The following is a 7,984-nucleotide window of genomic DNA, read 5'->3' on the forward strand; positions in this document are numbered from 1 at the left end:
GGCACGTGCAGGGTAACCATGACGATTACATTTAGTAGACGTCTGACTTGAGCAGCCGCGGTCTGTCTTTTGCATCTTAGTTTTATTCGCAGTGTCCTTTCGGATATGACTACTGACTTGTTAATTGTGTACATGCTACAAAAATATGAATGGCTTTCCCGTTGTTATTCTGAAGATTCCTGGATGTTCAGAGCCGTCTAGAAGCTCTGTTTGGAGGGATGCAGCAACTCTTAACCAGTTGCTATGAGCAACAACCAGTTGCTATGAGCTAAGTTCATTTCTAACGCCATCTCTTGTCGTATTACTTCTCCTCCCCATCTGCTTTCCTGCCTGTGGGTCCCTGTACAGTGGCCGGAGGTGAAAACAGGTGAAACAAAGCATTCCCTGTGCGTGTGGAGTACGAGGTTCTTTATTCTTAAAATCTCGATCTCCCCTAAGGCCGTGAGCATTTCCAAACAACCTGCCTTAGCCGTTTAATAGAATTTTTTTTTAACACTTTAATGACAAAAAAAAAAAAATCTAAAGACCGTCAGGTTAAATATAGAGTTGTTTAACCCTTAGGAGAAATTCCACGAGTTCTGGAACTAAGGATACACTGGGAGAGGCTACATTATCAGATTACCCCCTCACTTAGAAAAGGGCAGAAGTGCTAAGGGAGTGTGAAGCTGAAGCAAACGATTGGATTAGGAACAGAAGGGACATGCTTATTACGCCTCTAGGATGGCAAAGTAAGTATTTATTTAGTTCTAACGACTCAGGTTAAGGAAACCTCCACCAGCAGATTTTCTCTGGAAAGTATTTACTTGGTGTGTGTGTGTGTGTGTGTGTGTGTGTGTGTGTGTGTGTTCACATGCATATTCACACAGTAGATATAGACATTGATCAGTATAAAATCATTTTGGAGACAGGAACACCAAAGATCGCACTAGGACACTAAATCTGTCATCAGCTTTAAGGACTGGATTTAGGGTCTAGAAGAGATGATGGAATCTTAAAGGGCAGGAGCTTACAAATTCAGGGATGGAGTCAGAGCAAGGGAATGGGGAAGGCGAGTGTAGGGAAGGGGCCTGCACAATGAACAGATCATCCGTCCCATTACATTTGCTTTTCAGGATTTCTGAGACAAAGTCTCACTATCCGACCTAGACAACTTATAATATTCCTGCTTCAGCCTCCAGAGTCTGAGATTATAGGCATACCCCTCCCCTTGCTGTAGATCTTAATCTTATTAATGCTATGTGTAAGACACAGAGGACATTGTAAACTCACAGGATGCACAGAAAAGTGACATCATCATGTTTACCATAAATAGAACCCCAGTACCACTACACACTCCAATATCTCAAAAGAAGGGAAAGAAAGAATGTATAGCCTGAGGATGAGGGGGGGAGTGCTGTAAAATGCTGTGCTTTGGACGTGACAGGTCTGCTGCATCCATGAGCTCACAGCAGTTAGAGCTATCTGAGCAAGGGTAGTACAGGTGAAAGCCCATAATGGATGGAGGAGGAGCTCTGTGCAAGGCCCCAGGCCTATCTGAGGAGCTATTGACAATGTATGCCTACTCTGGTAGGGACTGTCACCATTGTACTCTCCTTTGGAGTTGTGGCCACTGATAGGTTGCAGAGGAAACAGTGACTGGTTCTCCATCTAAGCATACATGTGTAAGGGATGGAGCATCTCGATTTGCCAGTAATAAGAACTCTGTTACATTATCAAATCCCAAGTGGTCAGCCCTAAAATCTTATACATAGAACAGCACAAAATGGACCCAGTAGCGTGTGTGTGTGTGTGTGTGTGTGTGTGTGTGTGTGTGTTAAAACAATGATTATGAAATAAGAGTTTATGAATCTGAGATGGAACAGGGAAAGGACACAGCAGAAATTGGAGGTGGTAGAGGGAGGGGTGGAATGATATGAATATAGTTCTTGTATGAAATTCTCAACAAAGAGGAACACTTAAATTTTACCAGGGACCAGAAATTTTATTTGAAAAGAAGATATAACAAAGCTAGAAGAAACCTTAATATAGACAATGAGAAGACATCTAGTTCTTAGTGGTGAGCTTTCCAAACACGAAGAGGAAATTTTCATCACAGTTCCTACAAAGGAAACATGATTCCTGTAATGGAAACACTGTGTTATATGATCTCCTTTATGTGTGATAAAAGTGAAAATGTCCTCAGCATCCCTAGGGCTAGTCCTGCTAATGATTGTTGCTTCTTATTATGTTTTTTTTTTTTTATTATGTTCCCTAATGATGTCAGTGCGGTTCTCATGAGAAAATGCAGTAAAGTAATCATTATTATACTAAAACAATGTGTTATAAGTATGCAGCTGGCTTGACCTCAGAATAAAATTACAATGCGTAAAATAATCTGTGGATCATATATCTTCATGAATATTGTTTTGTAAAATGAATCCTTGAGACTTGGACACCAGAGTGTTCAAGGTCAATATTATTTGACAAGGAAAAAAAAAATGTAGTCTATGAGAATTCAACACGGCAATTTCAAAGTGAAGTCGCATGCTTGACACTGAAAGTATCATAAACTACACTTAAAATATGCTTTTGAAAATAAGCCATGTTGTCTTAGCTTGGAAGAGGGCCAAAGCTATGACAAGAAGGGTTGAGATCATCTCCAAATATTTTTCCCTCTGCTTTAACAAATAGATATATAACGAAAAGAATCCCATGCTACCATTTACCATTATCCCAATGTTTTCATAGACATAAAATATCTATCAAGCTATATCTATAAGCACACCACATCTTTGACAATTAACACCAGGTGAAATAAAGATTAATTGGCAGAATAAATCCATGGAAATCTGAATGATTTGACCTGTTAGTCAAAGGGTTGGATACACGCCAATTTCTGCTGGCAAACACCTGCCAGGTTCATAATTTGAGTTTTGAGCAGTTGATCTTATGCTACTATTTCTAACAAACATTTAAAAGCAGGATCAATTATGTTTAGAGATATTTTTTTAATGCATGGAAATCAAACCACTTCATTATCTGGAAAACATTTTATCAGTTATTGGGTGACATGTAAATGTTCAAAAGCTGATTCAGATTATTTCTCAAATATCTCAGAGATCATGTCTGCAGGTTGAACCTGGAGTAATATCAAGATGACCACCATGTATGAACAACAGACAGCCCCTCTGTCTTGTGGTCAACATTCCACAAGTTAAGTCACCCAAGTTCTTCATTTTATCCTCATTCAATGCCAGTACCATTGCCCTACAAAATATCTCACATACATTAGAGGATAGATCTTTCTTTGTTAAATAAAATGGAACTTTGTGATAAATTGTGACTTTCAAAGTCTGATGTTCCTTTATTCTTCATGAAACATTATCTTGAGAAAGTTCAATTTGCAATGTATCAGAAAGCTTAAAAGAACAAACTTTAGAAAGAATTTAATACAACTTCCCTTCCTTCATTTTAGAAAATAACTTGTGATCATGCTTTAAAATACAAACATGAGGCCTACCTACATGAGATCAGAGCCAGGGAGAGAGAGAGAGAGAGAGAGAGAGAGAGAGAGAGAGAGAGAGAGAGAGAGAGAGAGAGAGAGAGAACTTCACCGGTATTTTTATTTTTGTATTATTTTATTTTATCTTATTTATTTATTTATTTATTTATTTATTTATTTATGTGTGTATGTATATGAGTACACTGTAGCTGTACAGATGGGTGTGAGCCATCATGTGGTTGCTGGGAATTGAACTCAGGATCTCTGCTTGCTCTGGCACAAAATTTTATTTATTTTTATATGGAAGTACACTGTAGCTGTGTTTAGACTCACCAGAAGAGGGCATCAGGTCTCATTACAGATGGTAGTGAGCCACCATGTGGTTGCTGGGATTTGATCTCAGGACCTTCAGAAAAGCAGCCAGTTCTCTTAACAGCTCACCAGTATTTTTAAACTAGCGTTTTAAAATCAGATGTTCTACTAACAGTAGCTCTGGTTGCTGGGAAGAGATAGTTAGGCAATATTCAAGCATGACTCAGTGAGAAGCATATAAGGCCCCACAGCTTGCTGAAAAGCTGGGAGTGGTTAGTGGCTTCTGCAGAAAGGAGAGTCATTTTTTTATATATTTTTTATTGTTTGAGATTATAATGGCATCATTTCCCCCTTTCTTTTCCTCCATCAGAGGATTGTGGCCCTTGATAAGTGTCCTCACTACAATGGATGGCCCTATAAACTTATACATGCAGAATGAATTCAGCTCAGTGGGTCATGAGAACTAAAATAACAAGAGGTCAAGAGCAGGATGTGGTGAAAGTTTGGGAGGAGTTCAAGGAGGGGGATGGGAAGTGAATTTAATCAAAATACAAAGTTGTGAGCATATGTACAGTTCTCAAAGAATAACTAAAAGTACATTCTTAAAGGCATCACAGTACTAGTATCTCCTCCTATTGGCCAGGGTTCTTGTATAAATAAAAGAAGTTGCAATATAGCTCAGAGATAGATTGCAGCACTCTCAGAGGTCTAAGACAGATTTTCTTAGCATGTGTGAGGCCACCTCAGCACAGCTCCCACATGTCCCCCAGAAGACACTAATTGATGTTGTTTGAGAGTGATATGAATTTGGATAGCTCAAGGGCTTGGTTGAACTCAATATTCAGGAAAATCCTTAAGACTGTGATTCTGTTTAAAAACCAGTGTTATTTTCCCTGACCTGATAATTCTACAATATATAAACTGAAGCATGTATGTAAATATTAAAATATACCAAAAATCAGATATTCTGTGTAAAGCAAACAACAACAACAACAAAGTAACAGAATAATAAACGAAAGAATACACAAGAAACACATACATTCTATGACATGATGAAAACAAAATCAGAAACCATAATATACAAGCACGTCAATAAGACAAAACTGCCTAAACAAAGCAATATGAGACATGAAGGTATACAAAAATACCATTGAGTTTGTTTAGTGTTGGCCATCTAGTGCTGGACATCGAGCCTACACTTAAATTATACCCAGTGAGACTCTGTGGGGAAAAGGTTTTTGTTTGTTTGTTGTTTTACTTTTCAGGTGAGTGTCCCTCTCAGCAGTGGAACCTCATCTGGCTTGAACCAGTGCCTGCCTTCCGATTAGTACTTTATTTGGAATAGGGATTAGCTGGCTCACTAAAAAGGAGAGAGAAAGAGAGAGAGACAGAGAGAGAGACAGAGACAGAGACAGAGACAGAGACAGAAAATAGAAATCGATGTGGGAGACACAGCTCTGAGACTTGAGACATATGTCAGGGAGGCCATAGGGAGCCAACGGAATGGTGACTCTACCAAAGACTCCCACCAGCTGAGGATGTGGGGACTGAAGTGGCCACCTTCTGTAGTCAGGCAAAACTTCCAGTGAAGGGAAGGGACACCAAATTACCCATAAAACCTTCAAAATTTGTCCTGCCTAAGGATGAGAAGGGACAAAGATAGAGAAGAGAATAAGGGAACTGCCAACCAATGACTGACTAAACTTGAAATGAATCCCATGTGAGGGTACCAATCCCTTGACACTATTAATGATATTCTGTCATGCTTGCAGACAGGAGCTTAACATAACTATATCCTGAGAGGATTCACAGAGCAGTGGATGAAAACAGATGCAGAGACCCACAGCCAAACATTACATGGAACTCGGGGAGTGTTGTGTTAGAGTGAGGAATAGAATTGAGCAAGCCAGAAGGATCAAGGACACCACAAGAAGAGCCATAGAGTCACCTAACCTTGACCCATGATGCTCACAGAAACTAAACCACCAGCCAGAGAGCATGCAGGGACTAGACCACCCCTCCCCCCCAACACACACACATTTGTAGCAGATGTGCACTGTGATTTACACGTGGGTCCTCTAACAATTGGAGTCAACGCTGTCTCTAACTCTGTTGCTTGGCATTGGATCCCTTTTCCCTAACTGGACTACTTAGTTGGGCCTCAGTGGGTGAAGGATGAACTTAGTCCTGCAGTAACAGGATGTCCCCTGGTGGGTGGTACACGCTGGAGGGGGGTCCCCTTCTAAAGAAGGGGAGGGTAGTGGGGGGAGGAATTTATAAGAGTGGGATGTAGAGGAGATGTAGGAAACAGGGAAACCTTCATAGTTATGTAAAGTAAATTAATTGATAAAATGTTTTTCTTTTCCTTGGTCTCTATAATCTCATGTTTTAAATAAATAAAAATCACAAGATTAAAAGGTCAACATTTATTTTCCAGCAGTGCTATGAAGTAAAATACCAGGGATATTTTAAATAACCTTCCTAAAATGTTTTTATAGAAACTGCTGATGAAGCATAAAAAAAAGGACTGAAGGTATTTGCATGTATAAAGAATGTTGAGAAATGAATAAAACACATCATAAATTAAGCATATTTTAGAGAAAAAACTCAAATGTCCTACATGGGAAAACTTGAGCTCAATTAAAAAACAATTCCAAGCTGGAAGATAAAGGAAACACATGTATATTGTTAAGCCAAGAAAAATAGAAGTTTCCTTTCTGAGAATTCAGTAGACATCAAACTTCCTTAGCCACATTCTCTGGGGTTATGCAGTAAGAATAAAATTTCAAAATATGCATCATTTCTTATCTAAAAGACAATATTTGGTTCCTTCTACAAGGGTTTATTGTATTTGAGTTCTCTGGATCAAATCAGAAATGTATCATTAACAACTCTGTACAAAATTAATTCTAGTTGAAATTCATTTCCATTGCCTTGTAATGAATAACAGAGTTGTTTTGACTCCACCGACCAAGCCTCTGAGTACCCTGTCATCAGGGAAAGTCTTTTTGTATATTCTGGAGATCAAATTCAAAGTTCCATGCTTTCTACGAGCCTGCTTTACTGATATGTTATCTCTGCAGCTCATTTTCATAGACTTTTATGCTGATCTCACAGTGCCCATCAACCCTATACTCCATGACCTGTTAATACTTGGGAGTTCAAGAAGACTAGAAGTGGGCTGGAGAGATGGCTCAGTGGTTAAGAGCACCATCTGCTCTTCCAAAGGTCCCAAGTTCAGCTCCCAGCAACCACATGTTGGCTCACAACCATCTTTAATGAGCTCTGATGCCTTCTTCTGGCGTGTCTATAGACAGCGACAGTGTACTCATATACATAACATAAATAAATCTTAAAAAAAAAAAGACTAGAAGTAAGTGCCAAGAGGGTTTGCTTCAGTTCCTCCTGAGTAGTAAGTGATAACATCTTCAATATGTTACAGCATCTATTCAAAGCATAGCTTCAACTACAGAGAGATGCACAAAGAACATACGATTAAATATAAAGGACCAAGGAAAGTCTGCTGAAAATGGTGACTAAGACCGAAAGAAAAACATTGGTTTACATTCCTATCCACCTTCACCTATAAGCCAGTTTTAAAAGAAACATAGACACATTAAAATAAATGCATCAAAATATGGTTGAATGAGATCTTCACAGTTTTCCAATTTACTGGCAATAACAATATATGTGTGCATACAGGCCTCAAAATAAATTAGTTGCATAGTTTTGGGGCACTTTATTGTATATGTAAAAATGCTTTCAGATTAGTAAAACTAAACTGACCATGTATATAACATGGTCAACAATTTGTTCACAATTTAAATTTTAATGTGTTATTTCTTTGGCTTAAAATAACAAACTTGGAGAAAATGCCTTACAGCTGGATCTTGTGGAGGTATCTCCCCGACTGAAGCTCCTTCCTCTGTGATAACTCCAGCCTGTGTCAAGTTGACACTCAAAACCAACCAGCACACCTGTATTTATCCAGAAGATAGTACACAGCCTCCCACCTCATTTGCCATTCTGGAAAAATATGACTGAGAAATCTGGCATAAAAGTTGCCAAAGGAGAGACCTGCCCTGCAGAGAGCGCCATCTTGGCTCCGGGACTCCGCCGAACTTAGTCTACAGGTTAGAGTGAGGACCACAGAGGCAGACAGCTTCTGGGACAGGCGGGAGCCACAGAGCC

Source organism: Mus caroli, chromosome 14 (assembly GCF_900094665.2).
Source record: "Mus caroli chromosome 14, CAROLI_EIJ_v1.1, whole genome shotgun sequence".
Lineage (NCBI taxonomy): Eukaryota > Metazoa > Chordata > Mammalia > Rodentia > Muridae > Mus > Mus caroli.